The sequence below is a fragment of the Schistocerca americana genome, chromosome 4, assembly GCF_021461395.2.
Source record: "Schistocerca americana isolate TAMUIC-IGC-003095 chromosome 4, iqSchAmer2.1, whole genome shotgun sequence".
In the NCBI taxonomy this organism is placed as follows: domain Eukaryota; kingdom Metazoa; phylum Arthropoda; class Insecta; order Orthoptera; family Acrididae; genus Schistocerca; species Schistocerca americana.
The window spans coordinates 420940473-420968189 of NC_060122.1; positions in this window are offsets into that span (position 1 = coordinate 420940473).

Sequence of the window (27717 nt, forward strand, 5' to 3'; positions counted from 1 at the left end):
TGAGTTACCTAAAAATATTCGCACTGAAATCGACGAAAAATTGAATGATATGAAAAAACAAGTACAGTATGAAGTACTTTCTGAAATTAGTAGTAACATTACCGAGTTAAATCACAAGATACACCACAACTCGAAGCAGAGGGTTGGAACTTGCGTCAGCGAAGAGGGAAAAATCGACCGAGTAATATGTAACACCTCAACCGATACTGAGAACAGAATACAAAATTCGGAGGCATTACTTTGCAGCAGACCTTCGTAGTTCCGACAGTCGTCTGTTGACCAAGGGAAAGCACCTGAAAATTTCGATTAGAACAGGGTGAGTGACACTATTTTTAGTTTATTTCTGAGACAACAGTGAGTGCCCCCCCCTCTCTCTCTCTCTCTCTCTCTCTCTCTCTCTCTCTCTCTGTGTGTGTGTGTGTGTGTGTGTGTGTGTGTGTGTGTGTGTCTGGCTATGTATGCTAGTTAATATTCTGTACGAACATTTGGCTATGAAAAATTTGGACACAAGGAGTCTCATGTTTGATCAACTGTGAAACCATGTGAACCGGCATCCTAACTACCGTTTATTAAGATAACTAGGCTGCTTTGTTGTTTCCAGCCACCTTCTAAAGAAAATATGTCCTATATTATAATTTTAATTATGGATAATATTCCTCAAGCAAGTTCGTGACGTAGCGTATTGTCTTACGTTTTGCGTCGTCTACAGACATTGATGTCTGGTGTACCCCAGGCGATGGTATGATGACTATTACTGCTGATGTTTGACATTAACTATTTAGCGGATTGTAATACCTGCAAGATTTGGTCCGATGATAATTGTAGTAATATTCAAATAGATCTTGACAAATTATCATCTTGACGCAGAGACCGCTAACTGGCTCTTAACAGAGACATGTGTAAACTTCACAGTAAGTAGAAGTATTGAATCTATTGACTGTAGCAATAAGTTACAACTAAGGTCAGTCTATTATGTAGACACTTGAGAGAAGCTGCACGTAGAGATATAAGTGGAATAATTACTTATAATTAGCTGAAACTAAAGCGATGCTAGACTTCGATTCATTGCTGGGGTGGTAGAAAACTGCAGTTTGTCTGCAAAACAGATTGTGTACAAAAGCCTTGCATGGTATATCATTTTATCATAGCTGCCATTTTATCGGCAACTATGGTATGTAATTTGGATCAAATTCAGTCCTCAGTTGCAGGATTAGGAAATTTATTTCGATTTACTGGTTTCATCAGATTAACCTGTCATCTTCAGAAGCCTACTAAATACGTGACATTATAAATTATTAGAAACTGCCGTACATGTTTGTAAAGTATGAGAAGGGTATTTCAAAAACTTACTTAACATTAGTTTAGCAGACGTCAGTACATTTTTCACAGAAACATAATGACATGACATGCCAAAAAAAATTGCATACTGAATTTTATAATTATAAACACAGTATAGTAGTGATGAAGAGTAGGCTGAAGACATTAGTCAGGAAGAATCAACACGCAAAGACGTGGGATAAGGAAGTACTAAGGAATGATGGGATACGCTTGAAGTTCTCTAAGGCTATAGATACAGCTATAAAGTATAGCTCAGAAGGCAGTGCAGTTGAAGAGGAATGGACATCTCTAAAAAGGGCAATCACAGAAGCTGGGAAGGAAAACATAGGTACAAAGAAGGTAACTGCGAAAAAACCATGGGTAACAGAAGGAATACTTCAGTTGATTGATGAAAGGAGAAAGTACAAAAATGTTCCGGGAAATTCAGGAATACAGAAAAACAAGTCGCTCAGGAATGAAATAAACAGGAAGTGCAGGGAAGCTAAGACGAAATGGCTGCAGGAAAAATGTGAAGTGAAGATATCGAAAACGAAATGACTGTCAGAAGGAGTGACTCAGCATGCAGGAAAGTCAAAACAACCTTCGGTGACCTTAAAAGCAAGGGCGGTAACATTAAGAGTGCAAGGGAATTTCGCAGTTAAATGCAGACGAGAGAGCGGATAGGTGGAAACAATACACTGAAAGCCTCTGTGACGGGGAAGATTTGTCTGATGTGATTGAAGAACAAAAGGAGTCGATTTAGAAGAGGTAGGAGATCCAATATTAAAATCAGAATTTAAAACAGCTTTGGAGAACTTAAGGTCAAATGAGGCAGAATGGGTAGATAACATTACATCAGAAGTTCTAAAATCATTGGGGGGAGTGGTAACAAAACGACTATTGACGTTGGTGTTTAGAATGTATGAGTCTGGCGACATACCATCTGGCTTTCGGAAAAGCATCGTCCACACAATTCGGAAGACGGAAAGAGCTGACAAGTGCGAGAATTATCGCACGATCAGTTTAACAGCTCATGCATCCAAGTTGCTTACAAGAACAATATGCAGAAGAATGGAAAATAAAATTTAGGATGCGCTAGATGACGATCCGTTTGGCTTTAGGAGGAGTAAAGGCACGAGAGAGGCAAATCTGACGTTGCGGTTAATAATGGAGGCAAGACTAAAGAAAAATCAAGACACGTTCATAGGATTTGTCGACCTGGAGAAAGGGTTCGACAATGTAAATTAGTGAAAGATGTTCAAAATTATGAAAAAAGGAGGGGTAAGCTATAGTGAGAGACGTGTCATGTACAACATGGACAACAGCCAGGACGGGATAATAAGAGTAGACTACCAAGAACGAAGTGCTCATATTAAAAAGGGTGTAAGACAAGGATGTATCCTTTGTCCCCTACTGTTCAATCTGTACACCAAGGAACCAATGATGGAAATAAAAGTTCAGGAGTGGAATTAAAATGCAAGGTGGAAGGATATCAATGATACGATTCGCTGATGACATTGCTATCCTGAGTGAAAGTGAAGAAGAATTACATGATCTGCTGAACGGAATGAACAGTCTAATGAGTACGAAGTGTGAACTAATAGTAAATCGAAGAAAGATGAAGGTAATGAGAAGTAGTAGAAATGAGAACAGCTAGAAATGTAACATTAGGATTGATGGTCACGAAGTAGATGAAGTTAAGGAATTCTGATACCTAGGTAGTAAAATATGAATGACAGACGGAGCAAGGAGGACATCAAAAGCAGACTAGCTATGGCAAAAAAGGCATTCCTGGACAAGAGAAGTCTACTAATACAGGCCTTAATTTGAGGAAGAAATTTCTGAGAATGGACATCTGGAGTACGGACTTGTATGGTAGTGAAACATGGTGGGGAAAACCCGAAGAGAAGAGAATCGAAGCATTTGAGATATGATGCTACAGACTAATGCTGAAAATTAGATGTACTGATAAGGTAAGCAGTGAGGAAGTTCTACACAGAATCGAAGAGGAAAGGAATATGTGGGGAAGGGGAGGGACAGGATGATAGGAGCTCTGTTCAGACATGAGGGAATGACTTCTATGGTACTAGAGGGAGCCATAAAGGGCAAAAACTGTAGAGGAAGACAGAGATTGGAATAGATCCAGCATATAATTGACGACGTAGGATGCAAGTGCTACTCTGAGATGAAGAGGTTAGCACAGGAGAGGATCTTGTGGCGGTTCGCATCAAACCAGTCAAAAGATTGATGACAAAAAACCTCAGAGGTTGATAATTTACAGTAGATGAATCACATTTATGAATATAGACAAGTTGTTGCACTAGCAGCAAGGAACATGTATACGTTCCAGTGACATTAATGTGACCACCACCTATGTTCGACGTCAACATGCAATAACCAGCCACAGGCGGCAGGTGGCAACACGAACATTGGAGGGTATATAAAGCGTTTTGAAGGAACGCTGCAGTCGTTGCCGTAAAGCGGAAACTGAGCGATTTATCTGACATCCAGAAGGGCATGATCATTGGCTTTCGGTCCAAGGATGAAAGCATTTCCGAAACGGCTAAGTTTGTAAACTGCTCGCGTGCCTCCGTGGTTAAAGTATACCGTGCTTGTCAACTAGGCGCTATCCAAAACTGGCGCCGAGGTAACTGTGGTGCACCACAGACGATAGATGACAGGGGTGAACGACGGCTGCAGAAATGTGTACGGGCGAACAGCTGCGTAATTCTTGAGCAACTGACCGCCTGGACGAACTAAGGGACTGGCAATCGTGTCTTCTCAACGACCGTTCAGCGTACGTTGCTGCGTTTGTGCCTTTACAGCAGATGCCTGGTCCATGCGCCCATGCTCGCTCCTGTCCCTCGGCAATGAAGGCTGTAGTTTTCATGCCAGTACCGCAACCGGACGTCCACTGAATGGTATAGGTGGCCTTTTTCAGATGAATCACATTTGATGCTCCAACGGACAGATGGCCGTTGGCGTGTACGGCCTGAAACATCTGAAATCAAATACCCTGCAACAATCGGCGGAAAGGTCCAGGCCACAGATGGGAGCGCCATGGTCTGGGGAATACTTTCAAGGCATTCCCTGTGTCATCTTCTCAGACGGAAAGCGCAGTGGATCAACACAAGTATGCATCTATCCTCTGTAACCATGTCCACCGTTACATGCAATTTGCTATCCCTAGGCACGACAATGAGACGTTTCACACAGCTTGCGGTGTTCGTGCTTGGTTCGAAAAACACCATTAAGCGTTTACTGTAGTGCCATGGCTGCCAAACTCCACGGATTTAAACCCAATCGAGAATCCGTGGGACCACCCGATCGAGCTGTTCGCGCCATGGAATCGGAGTGGTCCACATCCCTGTATGTACCTTCCAGAGCCTCCCAGACTCTCTTCCTGCACGTCTCGCAGAAATCCGCGCTGCGACACGTGGTTGCTCAGACTTTTGGCAGGTGCTCACATTAATGTGACTGGACAGTGAATAAAAGCATATAGCAAGTATAACTTAGGTATAAAAATACATATAATAACTACGTAAAACGTGGCACACAGTACTACATATGCTACCGCTGATATTAATATCTAAATGATTTGGGCTCATTTTCATTATTTTCTAAGAGATGATGTACGATCAGAATAGTGTTTCTTTTTCAATAAAAGCTGATCGTTCAACAAGTCTTCGGCATTTGTATGGGAATATTTATATATTTAGAACGCGTCTAAGCGGTCATTTTGTATCCCCTATCAACTATGTGCAAAATTTTCATATTAAGTGAAGATGGAGGAGGAAGAGTGTGTTTCTCTTGTGAGGAGAAGATATTGACATCCGATAAACCAATATTAAGTAAGTTTTCGTAACATATGTCTTACACCTTAAATTAAATTTTCCCTGAGACATTTAAGTCTCTAATTTATCTACGATAACATTGGAAGCTGAAGAAGTGAATTAAAATTCGTACTGTAGCCGGGACTAGAACACAGGTCCTTATGCTTACTAGGTAGATATGCTGATCATTACATCACCACAGCATTACGGAAAACATAGCTGCACGAACTACCTATTACTCTTGGGTAGTTCGTGCAGCTATGTTGACCATAATGCAGTGGTGGTATAATGGTGAGAGTATCTGCCTAGGAAGCAAGCAGACTTGGGTTCGAGTCCCGTCTGCAACACAAATTTTAATTCACTTCTTCAGCTTCCAACGTTATGGCTTACACTCTACATACATGTATGGTCAATTTCTAATGAAATATCCCAAATTTTGCAGACAGACTAACATGTTGAAACCAGTGAAGCGAAATAAATTTCCTAAATGTGCAACTGATGGCTGAATTTTGTTCTGAAACATACATGATACTTCAGTGAATTCCACTGAAATGTTTGATACCCATATGTTTTCGGACTGACATCGGACATCGAGAGCACGCAAAGAAGGGCAGTGAAAATCTCTCAGATTTGAATAGACTGGTAGATTTTTTTAATTAATTGTTATTGCTTACTATCTCGATACCCGCACCTAGAATTAATGTGGGTCAAATTTCGATATATCTACAGAATGTTGTATACAGCTATGATTAGATTCCTGACTTCTAGTTTACACCCTCACAACTGGTGGAATTAAATATACAATGAAAAGGAAACCCATTGTACTACACTTGTTGATAATCTGTGCTGTCATCGTAATAGATGACTCACTGGCAGTTCTTAATCTTAACAATGCATCAAATGGTTTCCGACACATAAATTGATAAGATTTTATGTTCGTTTGTATTACAAAATCTTAAAGAAAGGGAAGCCACATAAAGGGTGTTAAAAGAAGGTGAAGACAGAATTATTGTCATTAAAGTTATATTTACTAAAAATGCTGAGTATTTCAGCTTTAAATACAGACAGATTTATTAAAATTACCGCGTAAAATGGGAAAATTAAATTCACGCCCAAATGACCACTGTTAGTTAACGGCACTCTTGCTGATGAATAATCGTGAACGTAGATAGTATTCATACAAAGGAAATTACTTCGTAATAAGTAAATCGCATTTCGTATAAACGTGTGGGTTCGACTTTCAAAGGTAGAAACCACCAACGATAGAGCGCTTTTGGCGCTCATAGCCAGAAATTACTTTTTCAGACAATTAATGCAGGAGAACTGAAAGGTTGATCATTTCAGAAAATAAAACGCATTTATGAAACAAAATTATTACAGGCAAAAAGTTTACAGCGAACTAAATTATATCTGTATCGTGCCGCTGCCAATTTTTACTGTTGATTTGGCGTAACTGTCACATGTCCGCAAACATCTTAACTGAAATGATATCAGAAAGCCATAAGTAGAAATATTACATCGCGGCTTCATGAAAAGGTGTATTGTATGGAACACTACAGGGTTAAGGAAGTTACGTTTATCAGGAACCCCCTTTTGCGTCTATGAACTATGCTAACGTCACTTACGTCCACGCGAGTGAGTCCTTGATTGCTCGGAATAACACTCTAAACTTCTAGAAGAGTTCGAGGAAACCGATACCACCCTCTGCCGTCGTCCGCAGTCCTGGTGGGATCAAACAGTGGGACTTAAGCATCCACCATACTAGATGCCCACACTAGATCGATCCACATAAGTCATCTACAAGTTCTCATCCTGCTGGTCATACCATAGCTGCCATGTTGTTGGCCACTTACCCAGTGCTCCTGCTCATCTTTTGTTTACGAAATAGTTCCGGCGTCGGTGAATTCTCTGTGAAATTCACTTCACTCAGTGGTATTCACGACAGCACTATTACGTACAATCGGATTTTCTCTTACACCGCTTTCATTTCTAAATTCCTTCATGGATACTTCACCTGCTACTTCGTTCACCGGTACTGTTTGTTTTTGTCCTAACAATGTCACATAGTGTTCCAAATTCTGTTATTTGATGCAGATCGTCATAATCAGTGTTCTGTAGAACGATAAGATCTGGTGAACCAATTGCGTCACTTGTACTATGTTCGTAGTTGTAAGACTTTCTTTATCTCATCTCAATGTTTAGTGCATGGTCCACGGCCTGTCAGGCGGTGAATAACGCCTATAAATTGATATAAATTGATGCACGTGGCACATAAGCGTCTTCTCCTTGATGTATGGAAATACTCTGCGACTCGTTTGATACTGCAACACCAGTCCTGAAAAATCTTAATTGTTGTGAAGTGTACTGTATAAAGACGTTTCTATCCACATGTTTTTTTTTTACCCACTTTAATTCTTCATCCATTATCTTACACGGCCTACGCTTTCAGGAGGATGGCGGCTCAGATCCCCATCCAGCCATCCAGATTTAGATTTTCCATTACTTCTCTAAATCGTTAAAGACAAATGCTGGAGTGGTTCCTTTGAAACGAACACAGTCGGTTTCCTTCCTCATCCTTCAGTTCTCCGAACTTATTCTTCGTCTCTAATAACCTCGTTGTCGCCGGGTCGTTAGACTCTAATCTTCCTTCCTTCCTCGTGTAACCTACGTTAAACTTAGAACTTTCAGACCTGCGTAGGCATCTCTTAAATAGTAGGAGGAGAGTCCAGTAAATAAATTACGAACAGTTTATCACGCTGGAATAATTTTATTGGCATTGTACAATGCTCCTCTTACTTTTCTACATAGTCGCCATGCTTTTTCACCCATTTTTTGTCCTGTGTTCGTCTTGAGAAATCTGTGATGTGCCATCAAAAGGAATAATTCTGTACTTTAGTCTCACAAGGTTCTCATCCTTCATGACAATACCCGACCTCATGCAACTCGAATGCCACACGCAGAGCTCGTAAGATTCGACTGGGAACTGTTCCTGCATCGCCGATATTCACCACATCTTACCCCAAGCGGTTTTCGGATGTTCCCCAAAACACAGTCCATCTTGGAGGTGAGCACTTCGACACCAACGATGAAGTCACACCAACAGTGAACAACTGGTTGAGAGCACAGAACCCTGGGTTAGAACAATTGTATCACGATACCAAATATGCTTGCAAAATGTGTTGACTATGTAGAAAACTAAGAGAAGAACTGTAAAATGTCAATAAAATTATTTCACTACAGTAAATTGTATGTAATGTTTCTTCATAAGATAGGGAAATTTATTTATAGGACGTCCCTCGTAGTGCGAGGTCGTGATGAAAAGTAATGCTTCCGGACTTTGTTCCTGAAAACTCGTAATACTCTTTAAATAAAACAAACTGCTGGAGGGCTTCGAATTGTGCCGTGTAACATGGCGGTGTGTATCATAGCTACTGTATGTCGGTGTGCGAGAAACAGCATGCCGTTATAGAGTTTCGAATTCGAAGTGTTCGTCCACATATGGAGCGCCTTCTCCTTCAACATGACAACAGCAAACCACACATGAGCACTGCGGCATCTGCAACAATCCGACACCTTCGGTTCACTGCCATCGATCATCCTCCATACAGTCCCGATTTGGTCCAACCCTATCTTCATCTGTTCCCAAAATTCAAAGAACGACTTCGAACCTGTCAGTGGTGAAGCGATGCAAGCAGAGGTGAGGTTGTGGCGCTGTCAACGAAGATAAACATTATACAATAGCGGTATCAACAAACTAGTCTCTCGATGGGAAGAATGTGCTCTTTCCCTGGGTGCTAGGTAGACAAGTAAATACGTAGATGCAAAGAACAACGATGCAGAACGTTAATAACATTTGCTTTGTTTTAAAAACTTTAAGTTTTTGCACATAACAAAATTCGAAGGAACTACACTACTGGCCATTAAAATTGCTACACCACGAAGATGGCGTGCTACAGACGCGAAATTTATCCGACAGGAAGACGATGCTGTGATATGCAAATGATTAGCTTTTCAGAGGATTCACACAAGGTTCGCGCCGGATGCGACACCTACAACGTGCTGACTTGAGGAAAGTTTCAAACCGATTTCTCATACACAAACAGCAGTTGACAGATGTTGCCTGGTGAAACATTATTGTGATGCCTCTTGTAAGGCGGAGAAATGCGTACCATCACGTTTCCGACTTTCATAAAGGTCTGATTGTAGCCTATCGCGATTGCGGTTTGTCCTATCGCGACATTGCTGCTCGTGTTGATCGAGATCCAATGACTGTTAGCAGAATATGGAATCATTGGGATCAGGAGGGTAATACGGAACGTCGTGCTCGAACCACAACGGCCTCGTATCACTAGCAGTCGAGATGACGGGCATCTTATCCGCACGGCTGTAACAGATCGTGCTGCCACGTCTCGATCCCTGAATCAACAGATGGGGACGTTTGCAAGACAACAACCATCTGCACGAACAGTTCGACGACGTTTGCAGTAGCATGGACTATCAGCTCGGATACCATGGCTGCGGCTACCCTTGACGCTGCATCACAGACAGGAGCGCCTGCGATGGTGTACTCCACGACGAACCTGGGTGCACGAATGGCATAACGTCATTTTTTCGGATGAATCCAGGTTCTGTTTACAGCATCATGATGATCGCATCCGTGTTTGGCGACATCGCGGTGAACGCACATCGGAAGCGTGTATTCATCATCGCCATACTGGCTTACCAGCCGGCGTGATGGTATAGGGAGCCATTGGTTACACGTCTCGTCCACCACTTGTTCGCATTGACGGCACTTTGAACAGTGGACGCTACATTTCAGATGTGTTACGACCCCTGGCTCTGCCCTTCATTCGATCCCTGCGAAACCCTACATTTCAGCAGAATAATGCACGACCGCATGTTGCAGGTTCTGTACGGGGCTTTCTGGATACAGGAAATGTTCGACTGCTGCCCTGGCCAGCACGTTCTCCACATCTCTCATCAATTGAAAACGTCTACTCAATGGTGGCCGAGCAACTGGCTCGTCACAATACGCCAGTCACTACTCTTGATGAACTGTGGTATCGTGTTGAAGCTACATGGGCAGCTGTACCTGTACACGCCATCCAAGCTCTGTTTGACTCAATGCTCAGGCGTATCAAGGCCGTTATTACAGCCAGAGGTGGTTGTTCTGGGTACTGATTTCTCAGGCTCTATGCGCCCAAATTGCATGAAAATGTAGTCAAATGTCAGTACCAGTATAATATATTTGTCCTATGAATAGCCGTTTATCATCTGCATTTCTTCTTGGTGTAGCAATTTTAATGGCCGGTAGTGTAACTAACGCTACATTGGAATTGGCGGGTACCTTCTCTGACTTGCTTTACTCGCTACCTCTGGTTTTGTGGTACTTACATGTAGCACGTAATGTCATATGAAAAGTGGCGCAAGGAACTGCTCGGGAAGAGGGACGAGACTGCAGCTGCGGCCGCACCTCGGCTAGGCGCAACAGCCGCAGTCAGAGCAGTAGCCGGGCGTGGCTGAATTATTCCGTCACGGCAGGGCGCTGCCGCACCTAAACATTTCAACAGGCGCCGACACCCCGCTCACGCCTCGACACGGCCACTGGCGGCTGCCGAACCACCGCCTCTGCATCTGCATGCCTACGTTAGAACCACCTCACCCTCTACAAACTCTCGCCCAAAATGTGCCTACATTATATATGCTTGACACAATTCAGCTATATTGGCGATGTAATGTAATATTAAATGCAGGAGTAAAAAAGTTTAACATTCAAGATGGCTGATTATAATTTTATTTATGATGACCGGCTTCGGAATATCTAAGTTGTCATTATCTGGTCTTATGAAGAAATATCTCAATACATGTCGGTAATACGTACAACATATCGTGCAGTTCCTGACACTTCATTTCAGGAAGATGCTGAACATGATACATCGACATGTCAATAATAAAACAAGACTTGCGACTAACGGAGGTTACATTCACACAACAGATGAAAGGAGTCTTGTGGAATATCGTCTCAGTTATGTGAATGTATTTGCGATTTCCTGTCAGAGAGGTCACAGTTCGCAGTAATTGACGGAAAGTCATTGAGTAAAACAGAAGTGATGTCTGGCGTTCCCCAAGGTAGTGTTATAGGCCCTTTGCTGTTCCTCATCTGTATAAACGATTTGGCAGACAATCTGAGCAGCCGCCTTAGGATGCTGCAGATGACACTGTCTTTTATCGGTTATAAAGTCATCAGATCAAAACGAACTCCAAAACGATTTAGAAAAAATATCTGAATGTTGCGAAAAGTGGCCGTTGACCCTAAATAACGAAAAGTGTGAGGTCATCCACATGAGTGCTAAAAGGAACTCGTTAAACTTCAGTTACACGATAAATCAGTCTAATCTAAAAGCCGTAAATTCAACTAAATACTTACGTATTACAATTATGAAAAATTTAAATTGGAAAGATCGCATAGAAAATGTTGTGGGGAAGGCTGACCAAAGGGTGTGTTTTCTTGGCAGAACACTTAGAAAACTTAAGAGACCTACTAAGGAGACTGCCTGCACTACGGTTATCCGTCCTCTTTTGGAATACTGCTGTGCGGTGTGGGATCCTTACCAGGTAGGACTGACGGAGTATATCGAAAAAGTTCAAAGAAAGGCAGCACGTTTTGTATTATCGTGAAATATGGGAGGGAGCGTCACAGAAATGATACAGGATTTGGTCTGGAAATCATTAAAAGAAAGGTGTTTTTCGTTGCGACGGAATCTTCTCACGAATGCGAAAATATTTTGCTGACACCGACCTACATAGGGCGGAACGATCACCACGATAAAATAAGGAAATCAGAGCTCGTATGGAAAGATATAGTTGTTCAATCTTTCCGAGCGCTATACGAGAATGGAATAATAGAAAATTGTGAAGGTGGTTCGATGAAGCCACTGCCAGGCACTTAAATGTGATTTGAGGAGTAACCATGTAGATGTGGATGTAGATCTATTGTGTGGTCATGAGCTAGTGCAATCGGCGCAATATACATGGTATATTATGTACTGTAAATCTTGTTTCATTAGTGACATACTGATGTACCACCTTCTGCATGTTCCTGGAATGACGTGTAATAACTTGTCATGATTTACTGTACTGTACATGAGATGTATTTACATCACATCAAATAATGTCAAATCAGATGTGGCGACACCGGTCATCAAAAATAAAGTTATAATCGGCCATCTTGGCTGTTAAACATTTTACTTCTATATATCTCGTTTCTTCATTGACTTCTACCTGCGGAAGCATTGTTCTGTGATACTGGGAATGTTTACCTATGACAAAAGGACATCACACAACTTTGCATGGATCAAATAATGAGTACAGTTAGTTACAGTCTAGCTGCCTGTACGATGGAAATGAGACAGGGATGGTCGTTTGACGATACTATGCCAGGAGGGCTCCGTATACGTCGAAGACACTGAAAAATTTCCAGAACGAAATTTTCATTCTGCAGCGGAGTGCTGCGCTAACAGGAAACTACCTGGCGCCGGCCGGAGAGGCCGTGCGGTTCTAGGCGCTACGGTCTGGAACCGCGTGACCGCTACGGTCGCAGGTTCGAATCCTGCTTCGGGCATGGATGTGTGTGATGTCCTTAGGTTAGTTAGGTTTAAGTAGTTCTAAGTTCTAGGGGACTGATGACCACAGCTGTTAAGTCCCATAGTGCTCAGAGCCATTTGAACCAAACTACCTGGCAGGTTAAAAGTTTGTGCCGAATAGAGACTCCGACTCGGGACCTTTGCCTTTCATGGACACGTGCTCTGCCACTGATCTAGCGAGGCACAACTGACGAGAGCTCCTCAAAGCTTTACTTCCGCCAGTACTTCACTCTTAACTCCCAGGCTTCAGGAGGTAATGACGGAAGTAAAGCTATGACGAGGGACAGTGTGTCGTCCTTGGCTTGCTCCGCGGTAGAGCACGTGCCCGCTAAAGCCAAAGGTCCCGATTTCGATTCTCGGTCCAACACACGGATTTAATCTAGAAAATTTGTTCTCCATTGCATGTGAACCTCACGGGATGTCGCAAAAACTAAACGTAGCTCAACATACACAAGAATTCTTGCAGAGGACATTTTTCTAAGGGACTGAGTATGTTTCTTTTAGCAGAGGGGAAAGGTGTTACTTAACAGCTATGAAAATTGCTATTAAATAACTCGATTGGCACATAAAAGATTCTAAGCCGTTTAAGTCTGGGCTACGTGGAGCGAGGTCTTCGTCAATAACATGCAGAACGGCAATTTCAGACCATTTTTAATTAAGAAAATCAATTTAATAAAATAAAACAATTTTTTAAAAATGATGTTTATCTGGCCAAAGGTGAGACCAAAAATTTCACAATTTAAAAAGAAAATACAGACAGTTAATAAATGATTTTAAGAATGAATGATTAAGAGTAATAAATGATAAAATCAGCGACAACTATGCAATTAAAGGAAATGCAATAGTTAATAAAAGAATCTTAAGCAAACGGGCTCTTCAGCCCAGTGAAAGTGGTATACAGTTTGTACAACCACGATAGTATAACAAATGGCGCTGAGGGTTTCTTAGATTATATCCATAGGCTACAAATTTTAATGCATCAGTTCGGTGCGGTCATTACAACATATCACATAATAACTGCAGTCTCTGAAACGTAACAAATATTAGCATTCACCAAACAACAATTCAGTCACTATCTTACCAATTTTGGACCAGTGCCTGTTATATTTCGTCAGAACGAGTCGCTATAATAAACCAATAGCTCTCAAAATTACTGTCCAGGTAACAGCAAGAGATTTTCAATCATGTGAATCCATATTGACCATTAATCGACCATGACTGTTTCGAAAATATGAAAACGTTTTAAAATACCGCTACCAGTCACAAAATTTGTTGACTACTAAATTACTTATTTAGCGACATGTTTTAAGGTGATACGTCATCGTCAGCCTACAGTGGCTTAACAATGGCAGTTAACATAAGTGTATACAGATACTAAAATTCGTTTACATGACTGCTGTGATCATCTTTGTTCTCGTGGCGTGTGAGTCTTCCTGCGATGTGCTGAGGTATCGCTATTTCCATGGCTTTCCTGCACTTCTTCGCCGTTGTTCACAAACTTCACTAGGGCGACGCTTACACAAAACAAATCAGCAGTGCATAGAACAAGATGGCTATCAGCAGTCACGTAAAGAAACTTTAATATCTGTATACACTTATGTTAAATGTCTTTGTAATGCAACTGTAGCCTGATGATGAGTTATCACCTCGAAATAGGTCGTTAAACGAATAATTTATCAGTGAGTCAATTTTATGACTCGTATTGGTGTTTGAAAACCTTTTCAAATTTTGAATTTTAAATTATCAGTATGGTCAATAAGGTATACACCAACGCACACTGGACAAGCTAGTATTTTGTTACAACTCAGAAAACAAAATAATTTAAAATTATACCCCATGAAGTTAGTGACGAACAAAATTTCACTTAACTTCTGAACTATTTTGCCAACCCGATTACAGAAATCACAATATTCACAAGAGTAACAATGGTAAAATATTTCTTAAGATGATTTACAACTCTTTCCTCATCCTTCCTGGATGTCTCTGTGGTCCATAATATTAAGTCAGTAAAACACTACACCTGAGAGTGAAATTATATGCTAATCTAGGACTTTTTCAATTCGGTGACTTGGACATGACTACCAACAATGCACAGTGACACGATGTTCAGACATCAGTGTCAAAAAGGTACTCCACCTTCGAACTCTGTTTCAGTAGCTTCTTTAACGGAACGAAAGAATTACTCAGGTAAGTTCAAATGCAACAACTATAATCACGAAATGGGAAGAGAGTACAGAAGTACAGTTTAGCTAAGACAAGCACTTTAAACACTGCCGTGGTTTCATTAGGAAACAATTCCCTTTCTGGCAATGTGGTTGCTCTGATGTAATCCACCACCGAATCTAGTTACTTCTCGTTTAGTAACCACTAGCCAGCCATGCAGAGTCTAGTACCAACCAACCACCAAGTACAGAACACAGCGAAGCCATAGCATACTTCCTGTAATCACTTCTACTAATCCAGGCCAGCGTTATTATTCCTTGCGGAACTCTTTCAGCTCTCCGCCTCATAACATACTGCCCTCTCACTTTATCCTCCAGACACCGCTCCCGAAACGGCCTTCAGATGGCACCAACGCCACGAGCTAAAGATCCTTATCGTGACTCTAATGTGCCTACAATCGACACAGCTGTCAAATACAGGGTGACACACGGGAGACGGACAGTTTTAAATGAAATAATACTCAGCCGACTTAAAAATTAATGCATGTCTATTTACACAAAATCAAAGCTCATTATTTGCCATTTTAGTTAACAAAGTTATTTGTGAAAAATAATGTCGCCGAGGTGATGTCCATCATTTCGAATGCAGGACTCAAGTCTCTTCTCAAAATCCTCCAGCACACGGACTAAAATCTCTACAGGGATGGCAGCAATTTATTGCATTATTGCATTCTTCAACTAGTCCGAATTTCGTGGTTTGTGGTTATAGACACAGTTCTTAAGGGCCCCACAGGAAAAAGTCACATACTGACAAGTCGGGAGACCTGGGAGGCTAAGGAACATTGCCAAAACGTGAGATAACCCGGCTAACAGTACCTGTGGCCTCGTTCTCTTCAAAAAAATAAGGTCCAATAATGCCAGCAGAGCCAAGAGCATACCAGACTTGCTTTCTCTGAGTGTAGAGGATGCTGGTGGATAAGGCGCGGATGGTCTGGAGCCTAGTAACGTAGATTTTACTTATTTACGGTCCCGTTTAAATGAAAATGAGCTTCATCGCTCATCAATAAATTTCATTTTCATTCGATCCCAAAATCACTTGCATTCTGTAAGCAAAGTCTTCTCGTACAGCAAAATCAGTTTCCTTAAGTTGTTGGTCAATGAGCATTTTGTAGGGATGGAATTTTAGTTCTTTATATAAAATTCGTCTAACCGATTCACGATTGATTCATAACTGACTAGCATGACGTCTAGCTGACCGTCCTGGGCTTCTGACAGCCGCTTGCCTTACCCTTTCAACATTTTCTGGTGTCGTTACTCTACGTCTTGGGCCAGGATGCTTCTTATCCAGTATGTTTCCAGTTTATCTGAAGTTTTCCGCCCATCTAAGGATTGTGTAACGGCTCGGAACAGCTCCATTAAACAACAATCGCTGCGTAGCAATAACAGACTCACCACTTTTCACGAAACTGTCATAGACAAATACTCGACGTTGCAAGTTGCACTGCTCCATAGTGACGGAGTAAATGAAATGGCGTCTTGTGTGGATCAGAACTATCCCCACCACGACCACCTCCCACCACCGCGCCCTCAGTACTACGCAGTTCAAAACCGTCCGTCTGCCGCGTGTCACCCAGTAATATGGCAGTAAATGGCCAGAGCAAATGTTATAGAACCTTGTGAGGCAGACTCTCCTTAGTATAAAATACCTTGGTTTTAGGCTTCATACTGAAGATACTTTCCTGGTTGTCAGGTGTAGCCACTTGAACGTCTATTTTGAGGTTGCACGAGACCAGCTGCTGATGCTGGGGATCCAGTCTCTCCTGTGCCGCAGAGACTCTCGTCCAGGGCATCACAGAAGTTCTGATTCCGAGGACGCTGTATACAATGCCTGCATGCTCTAAACCACAAAAATAATTTATTGGGGCAACTGAAAATAACTAGCAGCCCCCTCTCCATCACATAGGATGAATCATCTAAGACCTGCACCACAAATATCGCATATATTGCGTAAGTGGAAAGTGCAATGGATTGGTAGTTAGGGGATCGTATTGTTAACCAATCAACATATTATAGTAATACTTAGAATGTGTACTTTTTGTGCAAACATTGACATTGACATTAACAAACTGAAAGTACCGTAAATTAGAATGTCAGTGGTTTTTGTTGCAGGGTTCCAGTGGGTGTCGTTTACGAGATATTTTATTTTGAGAAGTTCCCACACTGACGTTGTACAATACTTGTAGTACGACACACTAAAGAACTAGTTATATTAATTCTGCCCAGTAACGAGGCAACTGACCATCACAGATTGTGTTAAAAATTATCACCGGCAGCGGCAGTACACGCTCGCAGTCTGATAAGGAATGACTGCTGCACTCATGCTTCCATTTCAAGTGAGATGTCCGAGCAGGATGCAGCAACACGTCGTTGCATGTCATGGTATGTAGTTCTTACGTCCTTCTGGGCAGCATCTTTCAGCCATCCCAGAACTAGAACGTAACTGTCAATAATTAATGTTTTTCCACTGCTCCTTGGTCCTATTATTGCACATTTTTGAGTAGAATTAGTCAAGTGTGTTCCATGCTATTCTTTGATTTATGCTCTGTAATTCTGAGTTTTGGTTCCCAATCAGTTTTCATGCAATTAATAATATTTTTATTACTAGTAAATGAGCCACCTATTCAGCTGAGTGGTAAGTCTTCTGTTCTAAAAAAAAGATTGAATATACCTATATGAGACATCTATAGTTATGTGCCACTAGTTGGTTTTTATACATTTTTAACTCTAAATGTTACATCGAAAAATAATAAGCTGTTTTTTTTTATGGGGAGACGACAGAAATTACTGTTGGTAAATATATTTTGAAAAGCTTACAAAAATTTATTCATTCCAAAAAATAATATCCAGATTAAGGCAAATGAAATTTTAAACAGTCATTATTAAATGTTATGTTAAATTGTAAATGGATAAAAATGATAGTATTTTTTGAATTGTTCTTGGATTTTTGGCCATATTATTTTTGTCATGAAAAGACTGTTGTTAATGATGTTCCTAAAATTATGCTATTCACATTAAAAACATAAATTTTCAACTAGCTGATGGAATGTTTCTGAAACATACTGATCAATTTCATTGAGAAACTAATATTATTGCTTCATTCAAGCACAGTTCAGAGTTTGGTAGACAGCTAATTTATGAACCACATTATCCTGTATGTTGTTGTTGTTGTTGTTGTGGTCTTTAGTCCTGAGACTGGTTTGATGCAGCTCTCCATGCCACCCTATCCTGTGTATGCTCCTTCATCTCCCAGTACCTACTGCAACCTACATCCTTCTGAATCTGCTTAGTGTATTCATCTCTTGGTCTCCCTCTACGATTTTTACCCTCCACGCTGCCCTCCAATGCTAAATTTGTGATCCCTTGATGCCTCAGGACATGTCCTACCAACAGGTCCCTTCTTCTAGTCAAGTTGTGCCACAAACTTCTCTTCTCCCCAATTCTATTCAATACCTCCTCATTAGTTACGTGATCTACCCACCTAATCTTCAACATTCTTCTGTAGCACCACATTTCGAAAGCTTCTATTCTCTTCTTGTCCAAACTATTTATTGTCCACGTTTCACTTCCATACATGGCTACACGCCATACAAATACTTTCAGAAACGACTTCCTGACACTTAAATCTATACTCGATGTTAACAAATTTCTCTTCTTCAGCAACGCTTTCCTTGCCATTGCCAGTGTACTTTTTATATCCTCTCTACTTTGACCATCATCAGTTATTTTGCTCCCCAAATAGCAGAACTCCTTTACTACTTCAAGTGTCTCATTTCCTAATCTAATTCCCTCAGCATCACCCGACTTAATTCGACTACATTCCATTATCATTGTTTTGCTTTTGTTGATGTTCGTCTTATATCCTCCATTCAAGACACTGTCCATTCCATTCAACTGCTCTTCCAAGTCCTTTGCTGTCTCTGACAGAATTACAATGTCATCGGCGAACCTCAAAGTTTTTATTTGTTCTCCCTGGACTTTAATACCTACTCCAAATTTTTCTTTTGTTTCCTTTACTGCTTGCTCAATATACAGATTGAATAACATCGGTGAGAGGCTACAGCCCTGTCTCACTCCCTTCCGAACCACTGCTTCCCTTTCATGCCCCTTGACTGTTATAACTGCCATCTGGTTTCTGTACAAATTGTAAATAGCCTTTCACTCCCAGTATTTTACCCCTGCCACCTTTAGAATTTGAAAGAGACTATTCCAGTCAACATTGTCAAAAGCTTTCTCTAAGTCTACAAAAAAATGCTAGAAACGTAGGTTTGCCTTTCCATAATCTTTCTTCTAAGATAAGTCGTAAGGTCAGTATTGCCTCACGTGTTCCAACATTTCTACGGCATCCAAACTGATCTTCCCCGAGGTCGGCTTCTACCAGTTTTTCCATTCACCTGTAAATAATTCGTATTAGTATTTTGCAGCTGTGACTTATTAAACTGATAGTTCGGTCATTTTCACATCTGTCAACACCTGCTTTCTTTGGGATTGGAATTACTATATTCTTCTTGAAGTCCGAGGGTATTTCGCCTGTGTCATACATCTTGCTCACCAGATCGTAGAGTTTTGTCAGGACTGGCTCTCCCAAGGCCGTCAGTAGTTCTAAAGGAATGTTGTCTACTCCCGGGGCGTTATTTTGACTCAGGTCTTTCAGTGCTCTGTCAAACTCTTCACGCAGTATCGTATCTCCCACATTAACATCATCTACATCCTCTTCCATTTCCATAATATTGTCCTCAAGTACATCGCCCTTATATAGACCCTCTATATACTCCCACCTTCCTGCTTTCCCCTCTTTGCTTAGAACTGGGTTTTCATCTGAGCTCTTAATATTCATACGAGTGGCTCTCTTTTCTCCAAAGGTCTCTTTAATTTTCTTGTAGGCTGTATCTATCTTACCCCTAGTGAGATAAGCCTCCACATCCTTACATTTGTCCTCTAGCCAACGCCTGCTTAGCCATTTTGCACTTCCCGTCGATCTCATTTTGGAGACGTTTGTATTCCTCTTTGCTTGCTTCATTTACTGCAGTTTTGTATTTTCTCCTTTCATCAATTAAATTCAGTGTTTCTTCTGTCACCCAAGGATTTCTACTAGCCGTCTTCTTTTGATCTACTTGATCCTCTGTTGCCTTCACTACTTCATCCCTCAAAGCTACCCACTCTTCTTCTACTGTATTTCTTTCCCCCATTCCTGTCAATTGTTCCATTATGCTCTCCCTGAAACTCTGTACAACTTCTGGTTTAGTTAGTTTATCCAGGTCCCATCTCCTTAAATTCCCACCTTTTTGCAATTTCTTCAGTTTTAATCTACAGTTCATAACCAATAGATTGTGGTCAGAGTCCACATCTGTCCCTGGAAATGTCCTACAATTTAAAACCTGGTTCCTAAATCTCGGTCTTACCATTATATAACCTATTGATACCTTTTAGTATCTCCAGGATTCTTCCATGTATAAAACCTTCTTTTATGATTCTTGAACCAAGTGTTAGCTATGATTAAGTTATGCTCTGTGCAAAATTCTAGCAGATGGCCTCCTCTTTCATTTCTTAGCCCCAATCCATATTCATCTACTATGTTTCCTTCTCTCCCTTTTCCTACTGTCGAATTCCAGTCACCCATGACTATTAAATTTTCGTCTCCCTTCACTACCTGAATAATTTCTTTTATCTCATCATACATTTCTTCAATTTCTTCGTCATCTGCAGAGGTAGTTGGCATGTAAACTTGAACTACTGTAGTGGGCATGGGCTTCGTGTCTATCTTGGCCAATATAATACGTTCACTATGCTGTTTGTAGTAGCTTTCCCGCACTCTTATTTTTTTATTCATTATTAAACCTACCCCTGCAATACCCCTATTTGATTTTGTATTTAGAACCCTGTATTCACCTGACCAGAACTCTTGTTGCTCCTGCCACCGGACTTCACTAATTCCCAATATATCTAACTTTAACCTATCCATTTCCCTTTTCAAATTTTCTAACCTACTTTCCCGATTAAGGGATCTGACATTCCACGCTCCAATCCGTAGAATGCCAGTTGTCTTTATCCTGATAATGACATCCTCTTGAGTAGCCACGCCCGGAGATCTGAATGGGGGAATATTTTACCTCCGTAATATTTTACCCAAGAGGACGCCATCATCATTTAACCATACAGTAAAGCTGCATGCCCTTGGGAAAAATTACAGCCATAGTTTCCCCTTGCTTTCAGCCGTCCGCAGCACCACAACAGCAAGGCTGTTTTGGTTAATGTTACAAGGCCAGATTAGTCAATCATCCAGACTGTTGCCCCTGCAACTACTGAAAAGCTGCTGCCCCTCTTCAGGAACCACACATTTGTCTGGCCTCTCAAGAGATACCCCTCCGTTGTTGTTGCACCTACAGTACGGCTATCTGTATCGTTGAGGCATGCAAGCCTTCCCACCAACGGCAAGGTCCATGGTTCATACATTTCAGTTTTTGATATTATTCAGGAATTGGGAATAACTATAACTGATGAAAATGATAATTTAGTTGCATTCAAGATGCTTGTGTAACAGATGCTTTAAAATGATCTGATAATATTTTGTCCTTATTAAACGAACAAGAGTGAAAACTTTCAGTTTCACTGATTCCCTTTGAATTAGAAAAGTAAACATAACCCAAATGTTCCTAACAATGATAGTGAAATTAATATCCATATAGGGGATGGATGGCTTCATCTTAATCATGCTCAATTCTTCATGACATTTAGAACTGTTAAACTTATGGAAGAGATTACCCAGCATATGACAGAAACCCCAATAAAATTTCATCGATAATTATGTGGCAATGCTACATGATTTTACAGACATTAAAAAAGGAAATAGTGTTCTGTGCGGAATTGAAGGTCGTTGTGTTTCACTATCATCTCTTTCTGATAAAATACGTAAGGAAAGTCATATACTTAACAACAGAAAACTGAAGAGCAAGGAAAATGAGGTACTTTATCCACCCATAATGCTTGGTGGAATTTTCACAGATTTTAAAAGTTCATGTTAGAGTACCATCACCCTGCAATTTTTACGTGGAGCTGCTATTCTTAGATGGTCTAATCAAAGTGATGCTGGAATTGAAATAAAAGATACTCATCCAAATGGAGGTAGAATATATGGATTTCAATACAAACCCAGCTATGAGCTTTAACAAATAGAATGTCTTGAAAAATCCAAAAATTCTGATATCTTTTGATGATGTACTGCAAACTATGGAAGGTACTGCACTGAATTATACATTAACAATTTCTATAATTCAGCAGAATTTTAAATGCCTTACTTTGTATTCATTACATTTCAGACAAAGTGAAAAATTAATCAGTTGATATATTTATCATTATTTGATCATGTTAAGCTAGATACAATCTCAAGAATGAAAGAAATGAAGTGTTTCCACGAGACATGGAAATTAGATCCACTAAATAATTATATCAAGTTTTACAATTATTTTCTAGATTTTAAACAAGTTACACATCTGAAATGTGATGCTGATATAAATCCATAAAATTTCATAAAGAATTATCCAATTTATGTTAGAAATACGAATCATAAAAATTATGTAGTTGACATAAAAAACAACAATGAAATATTGTTTAAGACCTTAATGATAAAATTCCTACAGATACCATTGGTTATGTAATTATGAATGGCAAGAAGAATATCATGCACAGCTCAGGCCATTAACTGAAAAATTTTAGTTCTATAAGTGGGTAAAAAATTACATTTCCTTTGCAAAGCATTTCAAAACAGACAGATGAAAACATTTATTATGTCACTTACAAGATGATATCTGATTTTATTTGTTATTATTCCTCTGGGTAGCCTTTTTCATGCACATTGTACAACCTTTTTGAGTCTTTCAAATCGGTTAGTATTTGGTTGAGAAATAAAATAAATGATGTATTTCAGCTGGCAGGCAGCAGCTGTTGTGGTCATCAGGGCTGACTGATGGCTTTCTGCCTCTAAATATCAGAACTGCAACTTCCTGTTTGCTCCAATAATGCTGCTTGAGATATAAAATTAAAGTGGCTTACAATGCATTGTACAGTTAGCTCTTCACATAAGGTGAGTGTGTTCAAATCATGAACTGTTTCATAGTGACATTTCATAGGTTGAATCCTACTCAAATAATGAGAAATTAAAAAAAAATTCTGGATACGCTAATCCAGAGTTTCACCACACCAAATGGGAGTTCTGCAAAAAACAAAATAAAACAAAAAAGATGATGTTTTGAGTAGTAAATTTTAACTAAAATTTAAATTTTCTTCATAAAAAATTTTACTGAATGAATGGAGCCCCTACTCAAGAAGCCCAATAATGTAATCAATTCTAGTTTGTTCAGAAACATTAGTGAGCTAGAAGTAAATGTCTTGTATAATAGTACTGGAAGCAAATATTTTGACACTAGATATGGAGGAAAAATTTCTGTGGAGTTTAATAACAGATTTAAGATTCTTTTACCAGACAGATATTTTAAATTAATAACTAATTGAGATTTTCAATTTTTGAATGTGGCCTAGTTAAACTGAGAAACGACACACTAAAAATATGAAAAATAATAACAATGAATTTCATGATTTGGAATTTTTGGTTTAATTTAATTTTTTAAAAATTATTACTCATATTCGCCACTCCACTGGAGCCATCTTTCATCCCCAAAGAGTGCTGAATGTGTCCACTTACTACTGAAAAATATGAAATAAAATAAATTAAGAAATATATATGATACCTCAAACTGATCATTTCCTTCCTCATTTACCTTTTCTTAGATTGGGGTGAATGAGTTGAGAGAAAGCAGTATAGTAGAATATTTGGGTAGGTTCTGGGCTATTTTTTCTACAGAAGAATGACATAAATCACGAAATTCTGAAGGGATACTTGTGACTTATGTCATTTTTTTTTCTTAAAATATAATGACCTACAACATACAAATGGGCGCTGATGACCCCGCTGTTTAGCGCCCGTAAACCTCAAACACACACACACACACACACACGCACACAACATACAAAAATATTCGACTCTGATTGATCCCTATTTTTTAATGGTAACGTAAGCCAACATAATTTTTTAGAAATATTGAGAGCTCATTTATCTGGGATAGTTGAAGATGTTGACTCAGAGACCAGACAAATAATATGTGTGCAATTGGATGGTGCAGCATCTCATTACTCACAGATCATAAGGATATTTTTAATTGATCAGTATCAAACCAATGGATTGGATGTGGTGGTCCCATTCTATGGTCCACTTCTTCACCCAATCTGACTGCCAATGATTCAGGGATATTTAAAATATATTTGTTTGGATCAGCATCCAACAACAAGAGAAAGGGTGATGGCATCCATTCCACGAGGTGTCCTGCTTTCCACTGTCATACATTTCTTACAGAGGATTAATGTATGCAATAAAGCTAATGTGGTCTGTCTCAGCACATGCTCAGTGGTTAATTTCCAAGTAAAAAGTGAAATGCATGGGAACTCTGTAATTCAAGCGCCCTTAGGAATGAGAGGCGAGTGGACTCACTCAACGATTTCTATGTAAATCATTGATCGACGTTTTGTTTATGTTTTTTCTGTCTTGTAAATGTCAAAGTAGCATTTATACCTTGTGATGTCTGTATTTATTTTTGGCAACAAACGCATTAATTAAAACTTACAGTTCAAATCTGTCTTCGCCCTTCTCAAATTCGACACCACAAACATAGATTTCCATGAAGCAAAACTCTACCATCGAATAACCTTCGATAATCACCTTTAATATCACGGTTATTTATAATGATATGTGACCCCTTATGCCCCTTATAATTTGTATCTAACATTGTATTTTGCTGTATCCCTTCTCTATGCCGAGTTAATTCCTCCTGGAACTGAAAATGGATTTGCCTATTTGACGTTCATTGAACTTTGCCATGACTTTGAATAATGTATCATTTATACCTATCATTTGCCCCTCTTTTCACACATTAAAAATGATATTAAGTCTCCCATTTAAAAGAAACCTTAAATGTCAAAATCACCTTGCAAATCACTTTCAATGTCCTTAGTAGCAATGTGTGAACCTCTTTTCCCCTGCAACTTATGTAAAGTATTCTGCTGTATCTCATCTATATCTCGAGTGGTCTAGGGGTCGCTCGCATCTCGTGGTCGTGCGGTAGCGTTCTCGTTTCCCACGCCCGGGTTCCTGGGTTCGATTCCCGGCGGGGTCAGGGATTTTCTCTGCCTCGTGGTGGCTGAGTGTTGTGTGATGTCCTTAGGTTAGTTAGGTTTAAGTAGTTCTAAGTTCTAGGGGACTGATGACCATAGATGTTAAGTCCCATAGTGCTCAGAGCCATTTTTAAAAAAAGCTGGCACGGTAGCTCAGCGTGTCCTGTCAGAGGGTTAGCTGCCCTCTGTAATAAAAAGAAACTGAGTCAATCGATCAACAACGAACATAAATGGATGTCTTACGACGTCCGCTCCGAGCAGATGCAACGAAGACAAGATCAGATTAAAAAATCAGATTAAAAAAAAAAGTGGGTAGCGTCTTTGATTCATAATCAAAAACGTCTTCGGTCCCGGGTTCGATCCCCGCCACTGCCTAAATTTTGATAAATAATCAGCCGAAGACTTCCGGCATAAAAAGTCAGCCTCATTCTGCCAACGGCCTTGTCAAAGAGGGCGGAGGAGCGGATAGAGGTTCAGGGCACTCTCTTGTCCTAGGGGTGGGAAATTGCCCCTAAAGGCGGAAAAATCAGCAATGATCAAAGACATGAGGATGAAGAAGGCAATGGAAACCACTGCATTAAAGACACGTAACGTGTATCCACAGGACATGTGGCCTGTAATTGAAGAAGTGTCATGATGATCTCTCCATTGGCAAAAGATTCCGGAATAGTCCCCCATTCGGATCACCGGGAGGGGACAGCAAAGGGGGAGGTTACCATGAGAAAAAGATTGGATAATCAACGAAAGGATAACGTTCTACGAGTCGGGGCATGGAATGTCAGAAGCTTGAACGTGGTAGGGAAACTAGAAAATTTGAAAAGGGAAATGCAAAGGCTCAATCTAGATATTGTAGGGGTCAGTGAAGTGAAGTGGAAGGAAGGATTTCTGGTCAGATGAGTATCGGGTAATATCAACAGCAGCAGAAAATGGTATAACAGGTGTAGGATTCGTTATGAACAGGAAGGTAGGGCAGAGGGTGTGCTACTGTGAACAGTCCAGTGATTGGGTTGTTCCAGAATCGACAGCAGACCAACACCGACAACGATAGTTCAGGTATACATGCCGACGTCGCAAGCTGAAGATGAACAGATAGAGAAAGTGTATGAGGATATTGAAAGGTTAATGCGGTATGTAAAGGGGGACGAAAATCTAATAGTCATGGGCGACTGGAATACAGTTGTAGGGGAAGGAGTAGAAGAAAAGGTTACAGGAGAATATGGGCTTGGGACAAGGAATGAAAGAGGAGAAAGACTAATTGAGTTCTGTAACAAGTTTCAGCCAGTAATAGCGAATACCCTGTTCAAGAATCACAAGAGGAGGAGGTATACTTGGAAAAGGCCTGGAGAAACGGGAAGATTTCAATTAGATTACATCATGGTCAGACAGAGATTCCGAAATCAGATACTGGATTGTAAGGCGTACCCAGGAGCAGATATAGACTCAGATCACAATATAGTAGTGATGGAGAGTAGGCTGAAGTTCAAGACATTAGTCAGGAAGAATCAATACGCAAAGAAGTGGGATACGGAAGTACTAAAGAATGACGAGATACGTTTGAAGTTGTCTAACGCTATAGATACAGCAATAAGGAATAGCGCAGTAGGCAATACAGTTGAAGAGGAATGGACATCTCTAAAAAGGGCCATCACAGAAGTTGGGAAGGAAAACATAGGTACAAAGAAGGTAGCTGCGAAGAAACCAAGGGTAACAGAAGAAATACTTTAGTTGATTGATGAAAGGAGGAAGTACAAACATGTTCCGGGAAAATCAGGAATACAGAGATACAAGTCGCTGAGGAATGAAATAAATAGAAAGTGCAGGGAAGCTAAGACGAAATGGCTGCAGGAAAAATGTGAAGACATCGAAAAAGATATGATTGTCGGAAGGACAGACTCAGCATACAGGAAATTCAAAACAACCTTTGGTGACATTAAAAGCAACAGTGGTAACATTAAGAGTGCAACGGGAATTCCACTGTTAAATGCAGAGGAGAGAGCAGGTAGGTGGAAAGAATACATTGAAAGCCTCTATGAGGGTGAAGATTTGTCTGATGTGATAGAAGAAGAAACAGGAGTCGATTTAGAAGAGATAGGGGATCCAGTATTAGAATCGGAATTTAAAAGAGCTTTGGAGGACTTACGGCCAAATAAGGCAGAAGGGATAGATAACATTCCATCAGAATTTCTAAAATCATTGGGGGAAGTGGCAACAAAACGACTATTCACGTTGGTGTGAAGAATATATGAGTCTGGCGATATACCATCTAACTTTCGGAAAAGCATCATCCACACAATTCCGAAAACGGCAAGAGCTGACAAGTGCGAGAATTATCGCACAATCAGCTCAACAGCTCATGCATCGAAGCTGCTTACAAGAATAATATACAGAAGAATGGAAAAGAAAATTCAGAATGCGCTAGGTTACGATCAGTTTGGTTTAGGAAAAGTAAAGGGACGAGAGAGGCAATTCTGACGTTACAGCTAA